Source organism: Myripristis murdjan, chromosome 8 (assembly GCF_902150065.1).
Source record: "Myripristis murdjan chromosome 8, fMyrMur1.1, whole genome shotgun sequence".
NCBI classification, from domain to species: Eukaryota; Metazoa; Chordata; class Actinopteri; order Holocentriformes; family Holocentridae; genus Myripristis; species Myripristis murdjan.
In genome coordinates this window covers 18,013,219-18,040,348 of record NC_043987.1, presented here as the reverse complement: position 1 = coordinate 18,040,348, position 27,130 = coordinate 18,013,219, and the positions used below count along the sequence as shown (strand labels likewise).

At 44.1% G+C, this 27,130-nt stretch overlaps 2 protein-coding genes across 4 annotated transcripts in view; one reads left to right on the top strand and one right to left on the bottom strand.

Moving 5' to 3' along the window:
- Positions 1-18,599, bottom strand: part of vasnb (vasorin b) — a 28,332-nt gene extending 9,733 nt beyond the window's left edge. Inside the window, exons 1-2 of one of the 2 annotated variants that reach the window (XM_030057900.1) lie at positions 18,351-18,599; positions 9,739-9,812 (exon numbers count right to left, since the gene is read on the bottom strand). The gene's annotated coding sequence lies outside the window, so the exon portion shown is untranslated. The remainder of the gene's footprint in view (positions 1-9,738; positions 9,813-18,350) is intronic. The other variant, XM_030057901.1, reaches the window with a different exon arrangement.
- LOC115363635 (mitochondrial import inner membrane translocase subunit tim16-like) overlaps positions 1-27,130 on the top strand; it is a 121,415-nt gene that overhangs the window by 66,123 nt on the left and 28,162 nt on the right. The gene's annotated exons all lie outside the window — the stretch shown is intronic.

Below are 27,130 nucleotides of genomic sequence, written 5' to 3'. Positions count from 1 at the left end.
GGTGAGGTAGCGAAGATGTAGCGACGCAGTGCTTTTAACAATTTCAGCTATGCTAACCTCACACTTGTGGTACGCATGCAATGCTGTTTTGTTTTGGCATGAGGTAATGCAACATGTCTTAAGTGGTACTGCATTGTCAGTAGTACCTGTTGGACTAGCCATAATATGCAACTAAAATATGTACAGTATGGATCAAGGAGGGAGGCATGTTTAGAGAAGCAGGGCGCTATGACAGTGAGGTGCAGGAGTCATTCCTTACTTGATTCTGTTTTCAATACTAAATACAGCCGACATAATGGCAAATACAGAATGATTCAGCGAGGATTCCACCGAATGTTACCGTGACTCCAAAGGCTGTCCTTGTCCTGACATCACGGTCAGTCAAATACACAGGATACAAATACAGACTGAAGAGAGGAGGACAAGTTGAATCGAGGAAGGATGCTAGTTTTGCTGCGTCTGTCAGTGACAATACTCGTCTTGAAGCCACAGTATCGTTGCTATGCTTTGTTGTGGCATGAAAGATGGTTAAAGGCTATAGCCGTTTTACAAAGTGCTGCACAAACAAAGCTCTCCAATTGATTTCAGCTAGACCACAAGAAAAGACCCCGTGCCCGCCACATCCAAAGTACATGAGCTCTGCCCGCTCTGATTGATGTCAAATGGTTGTTGTTTTAATTAGCAAACAACCACTTAACCGACAGGCAGGTTCCTGTTGGGCTTATATCCTGCCTCCTCATTAGGGATTGGACTTTCCTTTTTTCATCGCTTTCTCTCTTTTCTCTCTCACTCTTTCTCCCTCTCGTGCTCTGCCGTTTCGTGCTCTGTATGTTGCGCCGATCCAAATGAGCTGCAAAGCTGCTTATTATCGGTGTGAAATGCGGACCCCTTTGTCTCAGGATTTATGGTTTTGCCCAAGCCCGCCTGTAAGGACAGTGTGAAGGCTGTACCATTAGAGGCTGCAGCCGGATAACATGAAAGAGAGCTTAATATACAGTTATGGGGTGAATGTGGGAGTAGGAATGAATGCAATAGCATAACTGAGTTAATAACTGCTCCACAAAGGGATGCAGAAAAATTCAGTGTGTGATTTAGTGAGCTCAGTATAAAAAAAAAAAAATCATCATATACATATTCAAACAGAATGTGCTCATTAACACAAGTAAGCCAGAAAGAGCTATAGAGTCACTAAGTCATTCCACTGCTGAGTGCATCTGATCAGATAGCATCAGTGCAAAGAACAACAAAGCCCATGGACCAATGAGGCATAGAAGGACTCCGAGGGGGTCAGAGGTTAGGCTCAGATTAGTGTTTCCACTGCTGCTCAGTCTTCTGTGTCCTCAGTTGTAACTATGGCTCAGACAACACAGATAACGGACCCTGCTTGACACAGGCACACACCCAGCTCTGGTTACACACACACACACACACATATATAACACACACAACACACACCTGACGCTTGCTGGTCCTCGCCTCCACAACAGGTGCTTTCTCCAGTCCTCCAGGGCAATGTGAAACCTAAAACCTTTGGAGTGTGTCTGAGTAAATGATGCGACCTGTGCCAAAACTCCAGCCTCCGCCCCGGCCGCCTGCACGCTGCTGCCTCAGAGGGAGAGTCTGCGAGAGGTGAGCGGAAGCAGGCGGAGGTGGGTGGCGAGGCAGCCAAACCAGACCAGGCCCAGGTCTCTGCAGCAACAGATGTCTGCAACCTTACGAGGCCTCCTCTGAACTTAAAAGCGCAGAGGTCTGGCACTACGAGATCCAAAAGGAAATATGGACCATTTCCTTTTGTTTTATTGCTGTGGGATGACTGATTGTGCTGCAGAGCCTAGACTTGATTTTGTTTGGGCTCAGTGCACAAAGACTCACATGGACACACACAAGACACAAAGGCAAAAAGGGAGACATACTCCGCTTCTCTTTCTGTCTTGTTTCTCTAGTTTCACATACAGTGGCCTCTTGTCTTGGCCCAGTGAGCGATGTCTCAACACTGACATGTCTTTCATCAGTGGACCCTGCACTGTGACCTGTGGGGACAGATAGTCACCGAGGTCGCAGTCACAGTCCTTTTGTGTCAGTCAGCACCAGAGACTCAATGCACGTCTCTGTAGCACACACACACACACACACACACACACACCTGCCTTCTCTGCCCACCAAACACATACTACAGCCACACAAACACATCAGTCTCAGATCTCCACCACACAATTCTCATATTACACTGACACAGACACAATGCTCCCCACTGACGGCCTGGACTTTCATCAATTTTCCTGTTACTTAATTCTGGTGTTTGATCTTAACACGACTTTGGATCTTGTGTAATGAAAGTCTTGAAATGTTTCTGATGCAGTCCTCTTCCAAGAGCTCAGGTGAGTCTTTACAGAGAGTTAGCTGTCCCAGCAGCCTCTCTGTCATTGCTCAGGCTGCCAGTGACCTAAACAGGATGACCCCACGAGGCTGCTGATTCCATCTTTGGCCCACCTTGCATCAGTCACAGCGCAGTGACATAAAAACACAAATACCACCCCCATCTCTCTCTCTCTCTCTCTAAACATCCCGCTCTCTGAACTGATGGTGATTTCACTGATGAGTTCCTCCTCTCTGCTTGGAGGTGGGGTGATCACCTGGTGGAGTTTTCGGTTGGAATGAAAACCTGCAGCCTCTCGGCCCTCCATGGCACCAGTTTGACACCCCTGTTCTAAGCCATACACCTTTTTTTCCCCACCATACAACTTCACCGCTTCCTTAGTAGTTTACCTAGGGTTCACGTCACGCCTGACGGAAGCCCCTATGGTCAAAAAGAGCCCGCTTCGTAATACAGAGAAGGCGAATGTATGAACGGGAAAGTGAACGTTATGTTAAAAAAACATACTGATACGTATCTTTGCGCATTTTTAAGTGGTTATACGGGAATTTGGGACCTTTTCTAGTGGGTATACGACGTAAACCTGCGTATCACGTAGACTACACCACTGGAAGATACTGAGGGAGAGACAGACAAACAGTTGATAAAATTATACAAACTGATGTGAATTTACAGAATCGGTAGAGGTGGAAAGAGAGCAGGTTCCGCTTGTGACAGTGGATTCTATGAAATTCCAAGTGTCAAGGCGATGTCTGTCTATCCATCCATCTGTCCATTTTGCCGCCTATCTAGGTCAGGGTCACGGTGGCAAGAGAGCAAGCAGAACAGCTTAAACATCCTCTTCTCCAGTATCTTCCTTCGGCTCCTCCCGGGGGAACCAAAAGGTGCTCCGAGGCCAGCTGCGAGGTGCAGTCTACCCAGCGTGTCCCAGCTCAGAGCAAAGATGGACCAGCAAAGTGCAAGCTCTGTTTTGGGTTTCAGCTGTCTTTACATAGGCGATACTCAGACACACATCCAGCTAACCGGGTGCAGGCCTGATAAGCACAAAATAAGCCCACACGCTGTACTGCTCCACACAAAGTTTATTGTGTGACAAACAACATTTTGATCTGCACTGGCCCTTAATTTTGTCAGTTCTCTTTATAGCCACGGTCAGCACCCACAGCTGTTGCAAATGTCCTAATCAGCAGTCAATCTTGCACCCTCTCCCCTTTTTACCCTCATTCATAAATAAGACCCCAGGATGCCTGAACTTGTCCACTTTGGACAGCTGCTCAGTCGCCTCCTGAATGGGGCAGACCACCTTTTTCTCAGAGACAATCCTAGCCTCAGATTTTGGAGGTTCTGATTGTATCACACACAGCAGTAAGTGGCACCAGTGAGCAACAGGGTCCCAGTCTGATGAAGCCAAAGAGTATGGAAAGGATATCTATTGGCCCTCCTTTGAATGCACATTGTGTTGGATGTGTTTGTGTGCCCCAGTGACCCTGGAGCCAGTGGGTAGCGACACCCACGGCAAACTGGTCTCAGTCGAGGTGCCAAACAAACAGCAATTCAGGAAGAGTCCTGCGACAGTCTCAAAAACGTGTGAGAGAACTCTCGTCTGGAGCAGCAGCGGGGCGCTTTAGTTTAAATTGTGCTTTGTGTGTGCGTGCAGTGTTTGCTCCTGTGTGTGCTTGTCGTTAGAGGCGGCTGGATGGACCAGTTCTGTCAGTGAGCCACAGGCCAGGAGTGATATACACACTCCAATTCTCTTGTCTAGCCCACTAACTCTTATTTTAACTCTGTTCAGACAGCACTGCAAGTTTGTTATGGTACGATGATTCATCCACATCTGAGAGGACTGTCTCTCATGTCTGTCCATTGACTCCCCAAGGAAATCAAGACGGTAACACAACTTAGCATCTTCAAACTTGAAATCAGATTTTTTTTTTTCACTGTTTGGACTACAGGATCAAGTGACAGGCTGGAGCTGGTGTGCTAACAGTAGAGCTGAGTGTTGTCAGTTTTTACCTTTGCCCCTGGTTGCAACAGTGCTATGTGAGAGTTCAGAAGGAAACAACAAAACCAGCGGGTGTGCGTGAGTCAGGCAGCAGGCGAGCACACTGACTGACTGACTGAAAGGCAGGCTGACTATTTGGCACATGCTCACAAATACCTTCACCGAGGACAAACACACACAGGTTATCTGACTGCCTGTCTGTTCAGTCCTGTCACTGCTCTGGCCGTTTGTTATTCCTTGAACCGAATTTGTAGTGTCAAAAACACTGTACAATGTCACTTACCAGTGTAGATCAGGAGTGTGGATCTATCATGTGACACTTTGTGTTTGACACATCGTACAAATAGGTTTCAAATACCCCTCTACAACCTGTCAGTCTTCCTCCCTCCCCTCCCTCCGCTCCTATTCCCCTCCTTCCCTCTGCTCAGGTTTGCTCATGTGACTGGTGAGAGTATGACTGGAATCTGATGAAGGCACATCCTCACCACCTGTCTTAACAGCCCCACTGTTTCTGTCTGGGTGTCAAAGACGGGCCTGGTCTGCAGGGACTCGTGTTGACTTAAGAGCTAAAGTAATGGGCTGATAAACAGAAGCTTGGCATAGTGCTAATGTTGACAGGATACTATCATACACATACAGGTAAACAACAAGCTGTTTACAATGTGTCAGCAACCAAATGTGATTTCTGATTCAGTTCAACGTCAGAATTCTGCACACACAAACACATACCACAGTGGCACAGGACTGTGTTTAACTGTGTGCAAATGTGTGAAGCTCAGGAAACCCAGACTAGCACATCTGTTGTTATACCTGGCCAAGACGTGACATTCAATCATCTCCCTCTCGCTGTATGTCTGTGGATCTCACTATCTCTCCCTTCTCCTTTTTCTCTCTAAACCATAAAAGAAAGAGGACAAACAGAAATAATTTTTCTCAATGAGCCATCCCCCAGACAGGTAGGAGACGGAAAAAAAGAGTGAAAGAGAGGTCATGCTTGTGTACTCCGACACCTACTCTGAAAACAGTGAAAGGATTTGTGTCAGCTTTAGTTGATGTCCTTTTTAGACAGAGCCCTCTGTCTCCAAAGGGGCGTCTGTAGCAATAAAGAATGTGAAAGATGATTGCTGTGGGGGAGCAGGGGAAGAGAGAGAATGACGATGAGAGAAGGAAGGAAAACATCATTTGGCCTTGGCCCTGTGCAGATAGAAAGCATCAGCAGCTAATGTTAACAAATGCACCGATTGTTCTCAACGGCTGCAGGCAAACTAGAGGCGTTAAATTTTGTGTCAAAACAGATCTCAGTTCGGCTTAGGAGTGTTAACAGACCACCAAAATTGTGTCTGGTATCAGACCAGAACTGATTTGATAATTGTCCTCCAGGGTTGATGCTTTATATTGCTCTTCTAAAGGAGGAGGTCCACTGATGTTTCTTGTTTGTCCATGGCTAAACAGATGGTGACTGACAGTTGTGGTACTTTAGTTTTGACTAGGTCAGATATTCTGTAAATGCTTTATAAATGCACATTTATTTATTTTATAATTTATTGATTTAGAATAAAGATTGATTCACATCAAAACTGAACTGTATGCTGCGTTATGTAAGTGGAGATCACATGTAAGATCACACTGTAGAAGTAAGTCTGGAATAAGTGTAATTTCCCTCACGTTTTGTTTACTAAGACCGTCATTTAAACGCAGGCACTGTGCAGGCCTACCTGTTTTTTTCCGCCACCCACCCCCACCTCACCTCCACAGAGTTACCGTTTGTGATTTTTCAAGTCATGCTGCCCTGAGGGCCTTATCTTGTTTTGTTTTTCTTTTTTTTTCTTTTTTTTTTTTTTTAACTAAGGCATGTGCCACACTCACAAGATAAATATGACACGTAGATCCGCAGTGCTGATTAGCATGTCACAAAGGAATGCATTGTGAAACCACTGGCTGTGTTGGTGCCTTTCCAGAACTCAAGAAGCTGGCTGGCAAACCGGCAGTGGGGTAATATTGCATTTCTGCAGAAATGCAATGTTACCCCATAAACTTATTCCTGTAATATGATCTTTAGAGACTGCTAATTTATCATCATGGTTTTCAGTGAGTAAATAAAATTTGATAGATCACATAGAGATCCCAGAGATCAAATTTCAGTGATTTTGAAGCCCACCAAACAATTACCAAAACATACTATGGACGCATTTCAGCATCTGATGGGCCCAGTTCCAACCTGAAAAACACCCTTTGATTAACACCTTGATATAAAATTGATGTGCCAATCACTTGCCAAAACAGGTGAACTCCAGAACCTTAGTCGGTGCAAAACACAATACATCCATCAACAGCACTATATTAAGACGTCACCATTGACCCCGGCACTGTAATTTGCCTCCAGCAGGTGTGCACCACCAGAGCATTCCTACTAGCCAAGAACAAATAAGGCAAGAGAGGGAGAGCGGGGGGGTGACTGAAATGGAGGAATAAGCAAGGACAAATAAAATAAACCTGCTCTGATTTCCTTTTCCCTTTAAGACTGAAGCATACACAATGGACTAAAGTGATCCTGGTAGCTCCTTAAGAGTTTTGGTGTGCATTTATTAGAAACCCAGTATCAAAAACACTCAGGAGGGAAATACGGATTTCCAAACAGGCCCTCAAAGTCAAACAGTAACAACACTGGAAGCCACTGTAGGCATCACAAATTTAATTCAATTTTGGAAATAAGCACAATAATGGCGCATATTTTTATACAATCAATTAATCAATCAAGAGGGAATCGCATTTTAATTTCATTATACAACCTGTTGTATAATGACCAATAAACTTCCTTGTATCCTTGTATAAAAAGAAACTATAGAGCACAAAGGCTGACATGCACGTCTTTTTTTTCTTTTCTTTTTTTAAATTTTTTTTTGAATATATGATATAGCTGGCATGTTATTGTCAACCTTGGTGTTCTGTATTTGTTTTTCATGCATTTTTTTTTTTTTTTTCAAACTTCAATTGCATTTATGACGTCTACAGTGGCTGCCAGTTTTCTTTATTGTGCACATTCATTAGAAGCCCATCAGAAATAATACCATGTAAAATCCCCAAATGTTTAGTGCATTTAGCACAGTGTTCTGCTTCTACTGTAGATCAGGATCTGCCAAGGGAGACTGTAGTTTTAGCAAACACACACACAGTCATGCACACACACACACACACACACACACACACACACATACACACACACACACACAAGCATACAGTACAAATGAGGACACACATCCTCACACTAAAAACACACACACGCAGCACAGCGGCTCCACCCCTGGCCTGGTGTGTCCATGTGTCCCACATGGTGCTCCACTTGAAAGAGGCCACTGAATTCAATTTGGGCATTTCCCCTGGAGCCAGATCATGCCCGTCCATACGGGGAAGTGAGAGATGGGTCCCTTGGTGTGGTTTTAGGGAGCCCAGATGTCTGCCTCTTCTGCCTTCCACATGCATTATGTGTGTATCTGCGCCTGTGCCTACATGGTGTGTGTGTGTGTGTGTGTGTGTGTGTGTGTGTGTGTGTGTGTGAGAGACCACATGTGCTCTGTCAGTTAGCTACACTGTCATAATATGAGAGGCTGAGAGAAGCCTGACAGACTGCCACACAGAGAGAGAAGGGGGGCTAAGGGGGTAAATGATGCTTTGTTATTGTAGCAGTGAGTAATGATGGTTCTTAGTAAAGACTTGTTTGTTTGCTCCAATAAACACTTCCGTCTGTACAGGTCATTAAGCAACTGGATTCCTGAGCCAACCTGTAATGTAGAGAACAATGTGTGCCTGTGTGTTTTCTGTGATCTGAGTGTGTGTATTTTCGCTACAGTGAGACAGTGTGTGCAGATGTGTGTGTGGTACCATACGTGTATATCAAGGAACACCTTTTGTTTGCTCTATGATATTTACTTTTCAGTTAAAAATGTTGATATTAATGACTGTCACACCAACACACTGTCCAAAAATGTGTGTTTTCCGTGGTTGTTTATGGACACCACATCACACAGAGGGACGGCTGTGTTAATGTTATTTCTGACTGTCGTGCTCTCAGCTTTAACACACACAGGCAGCTACAGGTTGCAGTAATGAGAAGCACAGACATATTACTGCGCATAGGCAAGCACTTGTGCTCAGAGTGTCATTGCACACATCACATGCTTGTGTGTTTGTGTGTGCGTGTGTGTGTGCGTGCAGCCATGCATACCTTATTGCATATTCAAAATTATATGGTAAGGTGTGGCAGAGATATATAGCCGGTACTCTGAAGAAAAGCAAGTAAAACAAACACACACAGGATGTCAGTGTGTGTGCTGTAACTTGAGGCAGAGCATGTGAGCTTTGATGTTGAAACTCCAGGATTAAGGTAGAAACAGAGCAAATGTGTATGTTGACACTGAAGCTTTGCCTACGTGGGGAATAATTTATAACAAGCAGGAAGACCCACTAGACGGGAATTCTTTAACTTGAGGAATGTGTGTGTTAGGCCCCGGAGAGGAGAGATCGCATGCCTCTGTGCACACCGTCGCTCTCTCTCTGTCTTCTCCAAGGAAGACGGGGCTGCTTCGGCAGAGTTGTAAGGCAATTAGTAAGAGTAGCAGTGTGCATCCGAGGGCCCAGGGCTACAGTCGAGCCTTGTGTGTGTCTTTACAAGCCCATGCAGTCCCTGTCACAGCTCACTGACAACTAGCACAGTGCAGGAATGAGGCAGGACGGGGTGAGGGGTCAGGTGGGGCACATGAGGTAGAACGGAGCTCCAGAGGGGGCAGTTATCGCCACTGGCTCAAAAACAGCAGCCTCTAACCAAAAATCTACAAACCATCACACACACATGCTGCACATGCAATCTTTCATACCCAGACAGGCACGTCAAACCCCACCACTTCTTGCTGTCCGTCTTCTTCCATTCCCTTCACCTGGTAATCTTATGTTGTGTGTGTGTGTGTGTGCACCCATGCATTTGTGTGTGTTCAGAAAACAACTCCTTTTCTTCTGCCAGTCTTATTAAGAGGCTCTCAGTTGTGTGATAGGACCCCTTTGAGGACGTGGGGTGTTGCGGTTAACACAATAACGACTGCCAACTGAGTGTGGTTGGGGTTTTCGGATACAAACATTCAATGGATTGTTTGGTTATAATGACACGTGTCAAAAATATAACACAGTGCGCCGTTTCTTATGTAATCTAAATTATATTGTACGGTCTGCTCTGTATTATTATAATGAAAAACTACTCTAATTTTACTGCTAATTTTGGAAGTGTTTTGTATTATAGTAATTAGCCACATGTTCATCATAATGACACATGTTCCTCATCAGACTGTCAGGCTTGCACTAGCGCTTCACTCACCCAAGAAGCTTTCTCCTCTGCTCTCAGCCCACTTTTTTTTTTTTTTTATGGGCCAGGTCTTGTGACTTCTTTGCCTGGAAACAAAAGAAATATATCAGTTAGCCAAACAAGTTACAATATGTTTCTGATTGACAGACCCGGTTCAAATGATAGGCTCTCTCTCGCTCTCTCTTTCCACGGGGAATCCAGCTCGCCGTGCCCCACAAGCTGAACAGGAAGTTTTTCCTTTTTAATTGTTTGGATTCTAGTATTGTGCGGGAGTGTGCTGAGCGCTCGCAGGCTGTGTGGAAGTGCAAGAGAATGACAGAGTGGGAGAGGAAGAATGCAGGCGGACCACTCTTTGCTCTGTCAGCTCCTCGTCCTGCGGTATCAGCCCATCAGCTATGGCCTTTGTCTTTGTGTCTGTATGTGTTTATTTATGCACAACAGTGACTCAAGCATGGCATGAGACAAGTCACTGGATTCGAAACCCCTATGAGTGCTGTCACTGGCATGATACGCAAAATTAATTTAGCAGTTTCACCAGCATAGGCTGTCTAAGAAAGAGCAATACATGAGTCGCGTCCTCACGCGGGTATCAAAGTTCATATCCATAAAGATGACACATTGGCACACGGCATTTGAAGGTGACAGATTCTAGAAAGAGTCCCTTTTGATCAAGGATGTTTGGCTTGGAACTTTTTTTTTTTTTTTTTTTTTTTGATGTGTGGCTTTTTAATTAGCACGGGTAAGCTGCTTCCAAAGAACTTGAGGCTTTTCAAAAGAAGCACATTGTTGTGTATGTTTGACAGCTAACAAACATATGAAGGAAGTGTCACTGATTTCTACCTTTAAAGTCCTTTCCAATTTTTTCAGATGACAGCCACAAGCGGCAAACTGTAATGTGATTCATGGGAGAGCGAGTGCTTGTTTGTTTTTGTCAGGTGCGTGTGTGTGACTAGTCAACTATTTGGCAAAAAGCTTTTATGATATTTAGAGCCAATGTCAGCAATAACTGTACGTGACATTACTTGACACCTCAGGGGCCAGAACATGAATGGACATGAATGAACACTGTGTTTTTAATCATGAGCGTCCCATGTCTAATTAATCACAGAAAAGCGTGAGTCTGTGTGTGTGTGTGTGTGTGTGTGTGTGTGTGTGTGTGTGTGTGTGTGTGTGCTTGTTGCTTTTCATAAATACATTAGTAACTGGTATTGAATGTTATTTCTGAGTGTGGTTATGGGATCATAAATATGGGTTGGTTTTGGTGAAACTGAACTCAAAGTGACCACTAGATAGATGCTTTATTAGCGGGAGGCGTTTTGGCCCAGCATGGCCCCCCACATTATAATGACAGACTTTTTTTAATTTTATGATTTAATTGATTTAATGCATGTTCATAAAATGGATTCAAAGCTGATTAGCTGAGAAACATTATTTCCCTCTCCTTCTCATCCATATGCATGTGCAGAATCTAAGCAGTGCACTTATTCCTTTTGGATCACACACACACACACACACGAGTATGTTTCAGCTCCACAGGGTTTTAGGCCATATTTCATCTACCTAAGCTGCAAGTCAAGCAACGAGCCTACAGAGGAGGAACAAAATAAGGACTCCAAGCAAACCACGCGCCAAACCGGATTGAGTAACACCTGAAACCACATGTTAATTTGCATATATTGCCTCTGACGCGCTCTGAGGCACGCACACGCGCGCACACACACATAGTACACAGTTTACATCTGAAAATAGCCTGACACCGTCCCGGGGTTTGGCTTGACGGCCTGCGTGTTTCAGGCCTCTGCTGTATTCTGCAAGTGTGTGTTTATTTGTGAGTAGGAGTGCTTTTTCACTGCTGCTGTTGGGTCAAAGGGAATTCAGTGCCTGTAATCACAGCAGAGGCGTGTGTGTATGACCCAGTATGAAGACATGCAGGGGTGTGTGGCTATCTTGCCGTGTGTGTGTGTGTAGTAGCTAGGTGTGGGTCTCTGAGGTCACTGTGTCTCCACTCAGGCAGTATCAGTAAATATTTAGCTTTCGAAGAGGAATTCTACACTCAAAACAGATGCAAATGATCTCATCCTCTTGAAGGACTGTAGCACATGGCAACATTGTTCTCGATAAGCCTTCATATATGTGAGATGTTTTGCACTGAATTTTCACTGATTGAGCCTTGCCCAAACATTTGTATTATCTTTTCTACTTTCCACTCTATTTTGCTTCTTTTTCCACCCATATTTCTCCACTATTATGTCCATCTTTTTTGGAATGACCCATTTTTTCCTCACATTCCCTTTTTTAGGGCACTGACACTTTTGCCCTTTCCATCCACTATAATTTTCTTCCTTCTGTGTCCATCTGTTAAACATAAATATCTCTTCAGCCTTTTCCTCCTTTCTCTATGTCTCTCTTTGTCACTCTCTCTCTCTCTCTCTCTCTCTCTCTCTCTCTCTCTCTCTCTCTCACCCCCCATTGGTTTTCATCTATCCCAAAGCAGAAAACAGCTGAGTTGTCTGGCGTTAATGTTGGAGGCACTTTGTAGTGGCAGCATCTCATCTGCCAACAACATGTACAAATTACAGCTCACCAGATCAGTCCAAAACCCCAATCCTACAAGAAGATGGGTGGGAGTTACAGAGATGAGCTCACACGTTTTGCTGGAGGTGCATTGCCGGGAAATTTCATGTGGCACTCTACTTCCCGTGTATTGAACATGTAACAGTGACTAGTCCCGACTTGTGACACTGTCGCAGCCGTTTGACTGTTGATTGCTATGTTGACTGATTGATATTTGGGTTGACATTCACATATGCACAAACACATATATACACACACACACAACACTGTTGCACATTCACATGCATGCACATGGACGGATACTGTATTCTCTCTCTCTCTCTCTCTCTCTCTCTCTGTCAGACTGTCTCTCGCTCTTTCACACACACAGTGTGGACAGCAGCAGATAACAACACTATCTGTGTCCTTCACTTGGACTGAAAGAGACATTAAGGTGAACGGACTCATGACATACACACATGCAGTGAAAGAGGGTAGCTGAGTGCGTACGTGTCAGCTTGTATGTCCAACATGCCTACGTAAGTGTGTGTGTGTGTATGTGTGTGTGTGTCAGTGTGTGCATGTCACCACTCAGTGTGACAAACTAGTCCTCTGACCCCTTACTGACCCCATGGCAAGCAGAGTTATACACACACACACACACACACACACACACACACACACACATCGACAAATTTACACTGCTGTCTTATCATTCAGTCCATATTTGGTCGAATGTTGAGAGTTAATGATCATCTTAGGGATTGTATAATTTTCATTAGTCATTAATGTCTAGAGGTTAAATATTTGACATTCTCCTCAAAGGCAGATCTGTCTTTCCTACTTTATATTCCTGGTCAAGCAATGTGTGTGTGTGTGTGTGTGTGTGTGTCTGTGTTTCTGTCTTTGTTGCTTCGCTTTTACCCAGTAAGATCTGGTTCAAGGCTCATTTCCTAATTACAATGCTGGCCAGAGGTAATTACAACCTTAGATTAAGAGTCGTTTCTCTTTTTTTACGGCCTCACTGAAACGCAGCAATTTGTGGTGGCTTTCTGGGATGAGCACCCTCCCTCCCCCGCTCTCTCTTTCTCTCTCTCTTGCACTCTCTCTCTCTTGCACTCTCTCTCTCTGTCTCTCTCTCTCTATCTCACTCTCTCTCTCACTCTTTCTCTCTCTCTCTTGCACTCTCTCTCTCTCTCTCTCTCTCTCTCTCTCTCTCTCTCTCTCTCTCTCTCCCCCTCTCAGGAGTTCATTGGTTTGAGCCCATCCGGGAATTTGGGAGATCTTTGGCTTTTTTGCAGATTTTCCAAAGAGAGTGAGACAGTTAAAAAATAGTGATGAGCTGCTTGCAGTCAAAAGGCTGAGAGTGCAGTTTCTGGTGCCGTTCCACTCAGAGGGTCATCTGCCTACAAAAACTGGCTACAAGGATCTTGTGTGTGCGCATGCACGCACATGTGCCTGTGTGTGGATGTGGATGTGGAGGACAGCAGTTATTTGGGGTTTTGCGCTCAAGCTGGGGCACTCCGAGCCTTCAGATCCTTTTGCATGTGCGTGTATATTTATGCAGGGTTTTGAAGTGGTTCTTCTGAACGCATCATTTGGCTGCATCGGCGAGCTCTTCTTCAATTTAGCTTGGCAGGCGTATGGGCTGGGGTTTGCCTCCACATACCGCTGGGTCAGCAGTGATGTGTGAGGCTGAGGCCTTTGAAGCCAGGGGTTTTATTTAAGACGCCTGTCCAAGAAAGCAGCTCTGGCTCTTGGTTGTCAACCAGGGAACGCCTTCCTGCTAAGCAACACCTGACACCCTAGTGAGGAGAGGCACGCTGAAGCCATTAAGGTCTGATAGAGGATACATCTCAGCTCGGATCAGCATAAGAGAGAATGATATGCACATCTTGAATTCTCTCTCTCCCTGTGCCACACACACACACACACACACACACACACACACACACACAGTCTTTCTAATTGCAATGAGACGTCACTTTCACATGACCTTGGCGAACGCAAACACACACACACACACACACACACACATACACACACACACACACACACACACACACACACACACACATATTCCAACTTTCTGCCCTGTCGAATCTCCTCTGTCTACCTGCTGTGTGAATGCCCTGCTCCCGTCCTTTTCTCCCTCCTAATCACCCCCCACCACACCCCTACCCTCCCGTCCTACCTTTCCTCCCCTCCCCAGGCCTCCTCGCCTCAGCACCTGACTTTTAACCCTCTAATCCCTCTGATGCAGAGGGTAGGATGCCCCAGACACTGCCTGTAATTGGCGTAAAAGGGAGCTGTGTGGCCGTGGCGGTACGACATGAAAATCCTCCGCTGTCAGTCATAGTGGAGAGGCAGAGAGTGGAAACAAAGAATGTTGAATTATGTTCATGATGCTGCAACAAGATGCAACTGTAAACCATCTAACCGCCATTTATCACTGTGACATTCGGAACGATCATGTCTGGCACACTCTGATCAGGTGCTTATCTAGCTATCATCGCTCCTTTCCACCATCTCTCTTTTGCACATGAAATGGCAGCGCCAACAAAAAAAAGCAATACAGGCTGATGTAATGTTTTGATAACTGAACTCTGAATGGGTGGTATAGTTTCATCACTGATCATTTCTTACTGCCAAACTAACCTGCCATGGCAGACAGTGGAAGATAGGTAACATGGTTGCGCTGTTTTTTTGTTTTGTTTTTTTTTCTTCGGGAGGTGGGGGGCTACAGTCGGTTGCAGTTCTGTTGAAATTTGCTGTTATTACACTTAGTTTTTCTGCAGAACTGGGCAAGAGGGTGATGCTGTGTTTACCCTGGCATCAAGAAAGGGACATTGGACATGTGAATAGAGAGACTGTGCAAGTGTGTCTGTGTGACATCAGCCATGTACTTAACAATGGGGGCCCTTATTACCTTTATAATGCTTCTCATCCGTAGACAGACAGTTAAGGGCAAGAAAAGCCTTAAGGGGCAAAGATAATCCACCTGCTGTGCATGTCTTTGACTTAATGCACACACAAAACTGCAGATTTCATTGGAGCAGAGTGCCTCCATATGTTTGGTTTTTAGCATACTGACGACACACTTTGATGCCACCGTATTGATATTAACAGGCAAAGAGAACTGTTTCAAGCCAACGTCAGCCTGGTCCTTTTCCTTTTCATTTATTCTCCTCCTTTTCTCTCTGTACCTATTTCTCTCGCACACCATCCATCACCTCAGACCTCTTTAAGTCTCCTCGCCATCTGTCTCTCAGCAGTGAGAAGTGAGTCCGAGAGCCTCAGGGCTAACAAGTGACGGCACAAACACTGATAAGGACAGGTGGGTAGCTAGATTATGAAACCCTGAATCAGACCAGCTACGAGACAGTGTCTCTTCATTGTAAGGCCATCCGTATCAAAAACAACTGCACTGTTCCACTGTTACTTGCCTTAACCATGTTAAGCCAAGCTCACAACGGCCTCCTTGTACTGTAAGTGTTACAATCTGGTGCAACATAGCCTACAAATACTCCACATTAGTGAGGGATAATTGGACTCCTGTGGCTACTCTGTTGCGCCTGGTAGCCTAATATAAACCAATTACAACCATTATGCACCATCAGTGACACTGCATCTTCTCCTGCAGCATAATGACAGTGTGTGTTGAAACACACATGTTGCGGAAGCAAAGATTGAACTCCTCACTGGCGCGGGGGTTAGTGGTGAGCTATTGGAGTAGTTTACGCCGTCTGTTTTGCCCCAGGGAAAGATTAGGCGATTTTCTGTGGCTGCTTTTGGGGGTGAGGGGCATACAAAAGATGCTAATCTGGCTCAGTGCAGGAGGAATCTTGGTCAGAAGACTATTCTTACACACATAATATTGAACAATGCATCTCAGACAGAGGGGGATTGTTAAAAATCCAGCAGTGTTATGATCAATGATTCCAAAATTGGAGTTGAGGATCAAGAGGATACTGGGGAAGGGGGGTCCTTAGTGAAATGAGGAACAGTTGTATTTCATTATTTTATTCACTTTGTAAGCACAGTGAGATTATGCATGAGGATTACTGATTTAATCCAAGGTTTCTGTGGTTATCACCCACCCACACAACAGGCAGTTATGTATTTATGCATAAACATATCTAAGAACAAAAATCTTAGATGTGGTTTCTTGGTACAAAATGCTTTCAAATCAACCTGTTTTTCTTAATACCTGTCTTCATAGTGTATGATTAAGTCTGTAATCGAGCCTTTTTGCTGGATCAGATGACTTGGATATTATCTGTAGAGAATGGATTTGCTGATGGCTACTTTTACCTCCAGTTTGTGGAGCAGAGTTTGTCTAAACATGTCGGGTCGTGTTAGTTTATTAGATGTTAGTTTATTGGTGGTTTAGGCCAGCCAGAAGGAGAATTACTCTTTCAGGAATTTGGCCTCTTTGTACATTTGGGACTTTGAGGCACTGCCTTCATCTAAAAATCTAATGGACTGACTTAGATTAAGGCTTTGTAGTTTCCACAGTTTTTAATTACAGCCAAATATGTTTTTCCAAACAGTAACAAGATGTCCATATGCTGATAAGCATTATTGATATCATACTGCGGCACCAAACATACCTATGAAACTTAGTTTTTGCTGTCTAGTTAATTTCTAAGAACTAAGAGAATTTTTGAAGATTGTTTTTGTGTCATGCATGCTCTCAACCAAATACACAGGAAACTGTGGTCATGCATGAGCAACAATTATGGCAAGGGAGCCTCTGTCACTAGTTATCTGAGTCTGAGTCCGGAATTGATCTTGGCGTTTTAATCATTACTATGGAGAGCACAGAACAAGCAGAAAACTGGCATAAATATTGGCTGTTTGGAAGCTAAATAAAGTCACATCAGGGGAGCACTCAATGCTCCATATACGCCAAATGTTTTGTGACCTAAAAAATTAATCACATTGACTAAATAAAAAACAATATCTTGGCGGTCACTGCTCCGCTTGTCTCCAGAAATGTAATCAATAAAATCATGTTTGGAAGTTACCGTGCCAAATGACATTAGGTGCACAGACTCACTCTGCCGTATCTGCAGGTTTAGTGAATTGACCCCGAGAAGTGGGTCAGCTCACTTCAGTTAGTCCGAGAAATGGGAGCTTCCTGCGCATTGAAAGTTAAAATTGTCTGTCCTATTGAACTTTTAGCCTGTTGTGGGCCGTTCCCCCGTCGGTCCAACCCAGCTGTCCTCCGCGGTAAACACGGCTTGGTGCGGTCTAGACGCCCAGCTCTGCCCCTGCATGCTGCACGGCGTCCTGCGGTCCAGCACTCAATGTTTACTCAAGCTCGTTTATTACAACTCTAGTGTTTCCATTTACCCCGCGCACACGCTCGCCTTTTACGCATTTCCGAGCAACAAATCAACTTTGTTTTATGCCATTATCTCACAGTCTGTGACCTTTATCGGGTAGCTCATATCGCGAGTGAAACTCGGTTTAGTCTTATTGACAATGTTGAGTACTTTAACCCACAGAAGAAAATAAATTTATCCTGTTATACATTTTAGAGAGATGCATTTTTTTCAAATATCACATTAAAACTAATATTAGCTATCACAGTGATACTTTGGGAGATTAAAAACCTATAAAAAAAAAAAAAAAAAGGGGCAAAAATGCCTATAGGCGCACTGCTGAGCATGGTGGAAACACTGTACATCTCTATAGGATTATTCTAGTGATTTTTCGTTACGGGAGTTAGTTGGTGCTCACTGTCATACAGGACAAAAACACAGCTTGAATAAATGACCTGACGCACTAGTTTTTGTGAATGTATGCCAATTATTTTAATTAGGAATACCCTACTACTACTACATGTATTTGAGTTTGGGTTTTGCCACTAAACTTACTGTGGGTTTATTAAAATGCTTCGTGAATTACATCGCAAGAGCTAAATGCAAATTGTCAGTATAACCTTGGTGTCTCACTTTACGCACGTCTTCTGATCCCATAAGTGAGGGAGCCAAAATCGTAAAACGTTGCGCAAGTTTTTCCCAAAAACCCTTATGTTACTGATCAAAGAATGAAAACCTTACCCTTTCTCTCCGACAAGTTAAGTAGTGAGCGCACTCGGGAGCTTCTTGCGCTTTGCAACTTTATCCAAGCGGAGGAGCTCACATAAACAACTCAAGTCCTTTTAGTTTCCCCTGTGCGATCTGTCAAAAAAAAAGTTTCTCTGAACATATAAAAATGTGTATCTGTCCTCGTCAAATCCTTAGAGAGGTTGAGAACCTCCACGTCAAGGAATGCGCTCAAGTGCTGACTCCCTGGACAAAAAGCGCTTTATTGGAGAGCACAGTGGAGAGTAAAGTAGAGGGGTGGGAGGGGCGAGGCGAGGCGCACCGCTCCAGAGCGCAAAGGCTGCAGAGTGGCAAGCGGCGCTCAACTCACCTTGCAGTTTGGCTCGGAAAGAAATTCCAGCCTTTTTTTTTTTTTTTCAGTTTCACTATAACTTAACTCCTACCCGCACGACCTGTGCAAGAGACATTACTGGTTTCCCCATTAACAAGGAATTTGGTTACATGTGGGTTGTCTTTCTTTTTGTGTAGCAACTACATTGCTTTTTTCAGTGTATATTTTACATCTAGCTGACGCTCTTCTTCAACGAGTGAGCAACTAGAGGTTCAGCACACATGGCTGCAGCTGGGATCAAACCTGTGACCTACCAGTTACATAACAGTCTATCTAACCACTTACACTGTTAGTGCTATTATAATATTGGGGATAGTCTGTATAATAAATGTGCAAACATTTTTAGGCAGATGTTTTATTTAGTTAATAAATATCTTGAGTCTATTTGATTACATTTATGGATTCATCTATTAATTAACTTTATCTGTCCGTGGATATATGAGAGTGTTTGTCATCTTGACAGGGTGCGTGCAAGATGTCCCATGCGTCACCTCCCACATTAGCACATATGGTTGCTTCATTCAAAGAGTTATCTTCAAGCTGAGAAAGCTATTGAATGCTTCCTACAGGCAGTGACAAACTACCCGTCGGCAGCTGGCAGCCTATTTTAATGTCAGCCAGAATGGTTTCCCAACGAGGTGCAGTAAGGGGATAGCTCTCAGGGACCGTGTCACCTCCGAAGTGTACTTTTAGCCACATGCTGCAGAATTAACCATAAGTGGACGAAATGAAGGATATGACGCTGCAAAGCCTGTTCAAAAGACCCATGTTTGTTGGATTTTGACAATAAAAATCCCTGCTTTAGTCATTCCAAATGTTCAGAGAACCCAGTGCTGCTTGTGTACAGTGCTCAAATATTCCCCCCTCGTGGTTTGACCTATCTGTGCCAGCAGAGCTGCTGTATTCTCTGCATGTTGACAGGGGATTGTAAAAGTAATTGAAGCCAGGCCAAATTTCTCCCTGTATATTTACAGTGATGTCACTCACCATTTTGCTGGAGGTGTGGAGACCCCAACAAGGGCAAGAATCAACAAACAGATCTCTCTCTCTCTGGCTCCTGGGCCTTCGCACATGTCTCTCAAAAACCGCCTCCACCCGCTGTGGAGACGGGACACATTTGTTGAGCCATGCTTATTTATTTTGTAGAGTTTGCTTTTTGATAGTAGTGCTCATGTCTCTCTTTCTCTTTCTCTCTCACACTCTCTCTCTCTCACACACACACACACACACACACACACACACACGCTCCTTCAGCTCCTACTGTAAGAGTTATTATCCTTACAGCATACACACACGCACACTGTGCCATCTGCAAGGCATTACGGTAAGTTGCAGGAATAGAGAAAAGGATTTCATGCATGTCCCGCAGGAGCCAGATGTAGCCCCACAGTCGTAGCCACAACTGAGTTTTACGTGTTCATAAGAAATAAATCTTCCTCCCGCTGTACTTGATCACAACCACACGGATCCGTATGGGCAAAGCTCACAGCGTCAGTGCCTGTGCTCTGTCTCTCTCTCTCTCTTTCTCTGTGACACACACACACACACACACACACACATGCACAACACAGAACAGCAGTGGTGCCGCTGCCTGTGTGCCGAGGTCATCCAGGTACACGAAGGGTGAGCTATTTATCTTAGTCACCTGGCCTGCCTGTGTGTGTTGGACAGAGAAGAGAACCAACGTCGCCACCATGAAGGCAGTCAAGGACTCACCTCCAGACTGGCAGCGGTCTCCTCTCACTGTATGGAAACTGGTCTGCTGCTTTAGGATTAGAGCCAGCTGCTGAGGAAAAACACACGTGTGGAGTTTTTGAAATTCAGATTTCAAGATGAGTTTTACTGGCAGAATTAAAATAGAAAGGAGTGCTGCTAAAGCATATTGGTGATATCAGAATTTAGACTAACAAATACAGTGTTAAAAAAACATAACATTTATAGTGTTACAATATCAACTTGTATGACCACAGCAGCAACAGAAACGCTTTGCCGAAAATAAATATATAATAAAGCATTCTGTGTCCTTTGTTTGGGAAATACAAGGCATACACGCAGGGTTAAAAATGTTTTGAATAATAACAGTTAAATATTATTTCTGAGGTCATAACAAAATCAAATTATTTTGGCAGCTCGTAGCAGTTTTTGTTCCTCCTTGTCAAGTACCTCTGGGAGCTCAGAGGCATTTTAGAGCTTGAAGAAATTTGGAATTTTTCTGTTTTGGTGGTGTATGACTCTAATTGTATTCATTTTCTGGCCATTCAAATAGAAAGTGCAGTTCTTTCTACCTCCTGCAGTTTCTCCCCCTCTTGAAGTCTTCAGTAGGGGTCTCTATTAATGATCCTGTCTACTCTTTTCTGCAGTCGGACGTCCACAACAGGAAGCCCTCGTTCTAGCCTGCCCCACTTACTGTACATTAAAAGACCATTGGCGTTTGGTCAGTGGAGTAAATCACAGTTTAGTGGTTGCAATAACATTACTGCATGTGCCGTCAGCACGCTGGGCTCCTAATCGTCCTGGCTCAGTAAAAGATGGCGAGGCGGAATCCGGCTGGTTCCATAACGCCGCCCAGGGGAACCAGTAAAACACTGGTTTGGGGCCGAGCCAGCCGCAGCCTGCGAAGGGTTTCAGGGCACAGACACTTAGCCACACCAGCACCATGCTGTGTTTTTGGAGGATGAGGGGGAGAACTTTGTTTTATATTCAGTCTGTCTCACCTTTTCTCAAGAACTGGGTTCTTGTTTTATTGTCACTTTGCTACTGTACCATTAAACTATTACTGTATTAACATTTCCTTACTGCCTCAATTTTTATTTAGTTTATTTACACACGGCCATGTGTATGCTGTGTGTGTGCTGATACGCTGCGGTACCTCTTCTCCAAACTGACTTAAATCACTTTCTCTTTCCCTGGCAGGCCCACCCAAACTAATTAGCTCATTTCCCTTTTGTCTTTTTGCTGCTTCACTTTGTCTCATTCTTTCTTGCATCTTGAATTACTAGTTTGAATCACTTCTCCTGTTCTTGTGTCCACTATTGTGGCTTTTTACAAACTAAACTTTATTTCAAGTTCAACTTTGTCTGCCTTTTAGTGGTCCTCAAGATCCATATTTTTGATCAATCAATCAATATTTTTATTCAGGTAGGTGACAGAAGCCCTGATAGACTAGCACTGTCTCCCAGTCTGCACCGGGACAAAGAGCTCAAAGGCGTTTCTGTATGGTGCTGTAGTCGAGTGAAAGCCTCGTCAAATCCAAAATCTAAACCTTTATGAGCTGAACGTTGTTTTTAGTTCGACTACCATGCAGTTTTTCAAATGGTTGTGAAAATGTTTCATAAACCCCACAGTGGTGGGATCGTTTCAACCCACAGAGGAACACGTAATCCTAAAGTTAAAACATGAAAATCACCAAAATTGGAGTTAAAAGGCTTTCAGCCAACAGCAACCATTTGTTTATGCTTTGTTTTTCAGAATTCTGCGTTTTTTTTTTTCTTATGAAAGATTTTCATTCCCCTCTCTTTTTACCAGCTTTCAGGCTCCTGATCACTTCCATATTCTTTCTGTAGACTCAGTGGTGCAGTGTATTGCTTGTCCTTGTTATGATTTACACTGTGTGCACACCTCCGTCTCTGGCGTCACTGTCTTTATTTTATACAGTCCCACCCTCTGTACGCCTCCATAAACATATCCATAGGTCTGTTCAGCAACAAGAGTGTGTGTCGTGGTTTGAGGTCCATGTACTTTTGTGTTCACAAGATGCCTGTGGGTTTTACATTTTGTTGATGAGTTAAATGGCGAGTTCAGCAGACAAGGCAAGTATCCCTGGAGGAGAAATAGAAGTGGTGAGTATCAGGCAGATGTCAGTGAGTTTACAAGAATAGTTCACCCCAGAAATGTAAAGTCAGTCATTGTCTGCACACCCGCATATTAGACAAAATTCCATCCACTTTTGTTGGACAACCAAACACACAGGAAGTTTGCCCCCCGTTGTTCCAAATTAGCCGTCTCCCAGACAGTTGAAATTTACTGGTTCATCATTTTACAGCTCCAAAAAAAAAAAAGCCGAAATGTCCATCAAATTTCTCCAAACAGCTTGTGAAACATAATCCGAGTGTTTGCAGCCAAACGATTGCACTGCGGGCCCAATAGTCCAATATTTATGTCAATACCTCCTATATTTTTTACTCGCTGACAATCCTTTGGTCATGTGCACGCTCGAGCGTGCTTGCAGAAGACTCTGCTCGTCGGTTCAGAACCCTCGGATTATGATGCACAAGCTGTTTGGCGATATATGACAGGGATTTTATGCTTTTTTTGCGGGAGAGATAAGAAGATGGTTCCAATCCTACAAACTTGAGTGGCGTTTATTCTCATGTAGCCTCCATCCCTGCCAGTTGTGCTGGTGGGTTCGTCATCCTGGCCATGTTTCATTCAAACCCACAGTGTTTTATTTTAAATTCTAGTGCAGATCCCAAAGTTTCCCAAAAATACCAAATACGTCTTCTTGAATTACAGGGAAATGTGTATGAAATGATGGCCAAGACGTCTTAGATATTTTCCATTTGATGTAATGGTGCAGCCATAAAACAATAGTTTCTTGGGTTTGAATATTTTACTCAATATAAGTGTGATGGAGCTTCAGTGAAGTGTTGCATAATATGTATGTGACATTGCCATGCAATATGAAAACGAAATGTTTTTTTTTTTTTTTCTTTTTAACGTAGAAGTAGAAAATCAGAGTTTAACGTGTTAAATGGAGTAAGTAGATGCTGACTCAGTTTTCATTTTGGAGTGAGCTTGTCCTTTATCATCTGTTTATTACAAAAGTGGTATAGAATTATACTGTGATGGTCAGATTTTGCAATATTCAGCCTGTAATACAATGAAAGAACACAATCACAGTGGGGGAGAGCGGGGCTGGTTTTGGGAATCCCTCCTCGCTGTCCCGTTGAGACGGCCTGGGAACCGTCGTCCAGAGTTATTTTGTGATGCAGCCGCAGCTCAGCCCCCCTGCTCATTCTCCTCTCAGCCGCACTCTGTCCTGCGCTCATGCAAAGGAAAAAAGTGTGAGGTGTGTACACGAGGGTATCTTTTGCATTTGCCACTACTTTTAAATGTGTGTGTGTCTATCTGTGTGTGTGTGAATGCATGTGGTGCCTTCAGTCCACAACTATATGTCTTCCCGTCACACATAAATATGTTGGGACTCCAGTATGTGTGGGCTGTCGTGACTCGTGAGACGTGACTCTGCCCTCCCCTTTGGGCCCGGGCTGCCCGTCTTCCCACAGTTCCTCCGCTCCCAAAGAGAGCGACGCCAGAAAGATGATGATTAATTGGTATCTGCTTTGGGAGAACTGTGGCAAACAGGGAGACCTTCTGTGGCAAAGGTAATGAAAGCAGAAGTTTTCACCACTGGTGCGAGGACAAACATGTAATGCGAGAATGGAATGCCAATATCTCTCTAAATGTTAGCATCAAATATTGACTCTTCCCACCTGTCCTCCCCTTCCAGCTCATCCCATAATAAGTCAATCTCTCCCTCATAAAGCTGTCTCTCCTAGAGGAACCAATGTATTACACACTATAAAAACAAGTGCTCATTTTATTATCTTGTTTATCTTGCTCCGTGCGGGTTAATAGGACCAAAAGCGGCTCGTCGGGGACTTGTGGCCCGACATGAACTCCATTTTTAGGGTGAAGAGGGCTCAGGGTGTGCGACTGAAATGCCCCTTTTTGCCCTTTCTCACCATTTATCTGTTACAGGGATGGTTAGATGGGCTGTGTTAATGAACCTAGCGTTGGGAACACAGACAGGAAATTGTAATATGGAAGATTTCCTGCCCCCGTTTGTCGCCTTGTTTATTGCTTTGTTTGCGTTCCGTTATTTTTATTATTTTGGTCACTTTGTCATTGCTCTATGGCTCTGTCATGGAGTTTTGGCATCACTGGAGCAAGCTGAGCGCTTTTTTGCGAGGTCTTTCATAGTTCTGTCAGTGGGAAACATGAAATCGACCCTCAAAGCAGACCTCAAGAATCTGTGCAGCAAACAATTAGTGTTGCAGTAGCTGTTTGTTCATTGCAGAGAGCGGGAGAGACAGTCGGACTGAAGGGCAAACACACAGAAACCTAACGGGGTCAGACAGTAGTTCAGTGTGAGGCTGTACAAGTCTGTTGACTCTGTGCAGGCAGACCCTTCTCATTTATAAGAGACAGACAGACAGCACAGCTGGGACATGCATGCCTCTGAACTGGACCAGCCATTAGTGCCCATTTGTTGTTGAAAGGATGAAGAATACTTCATGAAAACTATCCTGGGGTTTACCAGCTCTTATTATCAATCTGATTGAAAACATCCTTCCCTCAGCAAATGGATGATCTGTATTTTTTTTTTAAAGCCGGTTAGCCATCAAAGTCTTTTAACAAGGCACATATGGGTACTGTGTGGTAATCCTGCATTGGTGGATTCGGCAGTCAGGGTTAGTTATCTTCCTTCTCCTTAGCCAAACGGGAGGGAATTTTCCTTATCGTCGTACCTCTGATAAGAGTGATAGCAGAGGAGAGAGTGCAGAGAGGCCTGAAGGAGAGGGGACCTGAAGGGGTGAGATACAAGGGGGAGAGGTTGGGTTGAGGGGGAAGGGGGGGAGACCCCTGGTCACCAGGTCACTCTGGGGGTCATCCAGAAGTGTCGTTTTCCCATGATAGTGAAAGAGGACTGTGCACACACAGCAAGAATCACTGCCTGAGGTGAGCTTTTTTCTTTCTTCCTTCTTCTTAAAAGTTTGTTTCTTGTGTTGTTCATTTTCTTTCTTCTTGCTTTCTTGCTTTTTTTTCCGCTCCCCCTTCAAGTCTCTTTGTACAGTATTTGTCCTTTCTGTCTTTCTCTTTTTTCCTACTTTTTAAATCAGTTCAGTTTGTTGTCTCACCACTTCAATGAGCTTTAATGACATGACATTTTAGATGTTTTTCCAAAACAACTTGAAACTATACTACACAAACGACTATTAAACCAAATCCTTAAAGCATTAGCAACACAAACAAATCAATTTCTTAACAAATGGAGTTGTCAACATGCATTAGTCAAGTCAGCCCACTTACTCAGCTCCCTCCCCCCATCGCCTCTCCCTCCCTCCTTCCTACCTCTCGGTCTTCCTCTATCTCTGCAGTGTGGCATGCCAGGTATTGAGTAAGTGCAGCATGCCAGTGGTTCAGTGCAGGAGCTAAAGAGAGTGCAGCTCAGCTATGTTCACTATGTTTGGTTCACTCTGTGGCAGAAACTCTGTAAGAGGTATGAGAGGAACTATGCCACGTGGGTCCTGTCAGGTCAGCCCGGTGCCTGCTGTAATGCATACGGTATAACCTGATAGAAACAGGTTGAGGTGCATATCTGCTATCCAGCACATGAATGTATGTGGGCTGTACTCGTACAAACCCACATGCTCACATCAAGCATTCATACAGTACAGTTTAGCAAAACATACTCTCATCCTCACTCAATCTGACTGTCATCGGCAACAGAAACACGTTTGGTTACATCTCCTTTTTATTGCCTGTATATATTACATTCTTCTTTTGCTCATCCTCAGCCTTTATTTTGATATAATCCATTTTAGATTATACTATGCATTCCTACTTCTGATATACTGCTTAATATTTGGGAATTTATGCACTGCAGAGTGAAATACAAGGGTCATATTAAGAGTCAGTCAGATTCCTCCCAGTCCAGTAGAGCAGCAGGCAGAGCAGCTCGGCTAGTTCCCTGTGGTTTTATCAACCACATCATGGAAGTCACATGATGTGACTGTGTTTATTAATGGCAAACATCACACATCCACCGACTCCGTACTCTGCAGTCCTTTTATATGCATGCACACAATTTCATTACTGCCTTCAGCTTTATCTTCATTTGAGGTATTTTCTTTTACACTTGCACATCTGTAAAACCGATTAGGCCGATGTTTCTTACTTTTGTCTCTGCTTTTGTCTCATTTTCTTTGTGCCTCATTATGGAGGCTACCTCTCGCAGAACAGTACTGTACACTACATTCTGGTATCCCATTTTCCCCTGTTGCCCATCATGTAAACGGTGTGGTCGTGCCTTTATGTATTTTCTCCAAACTGTTGTGGCGCCGTTCTTGCCCTTATGCATTTGTGATTTATGTCTTGTTGTTGTGTTTCTTTGTGTTGTGTGCTCTTTTGTTATGATACTATGCGCCTGCAAAAAGTCCTTTTGCCTTTTGCCAGGCGATCGTTGCACGACTTTGCTCTGAAATGACCTGGAAGGGGGTTAAATAAAAACAAATGCATGCACACACGCAGATCAAGAGCCTGCCTTTGGCTCTGATACACAGCATTGACAGTGTTACCTGTAAAGGTGGATCCAGAGACTTTGGGGAGGAGGAGAGGTAAA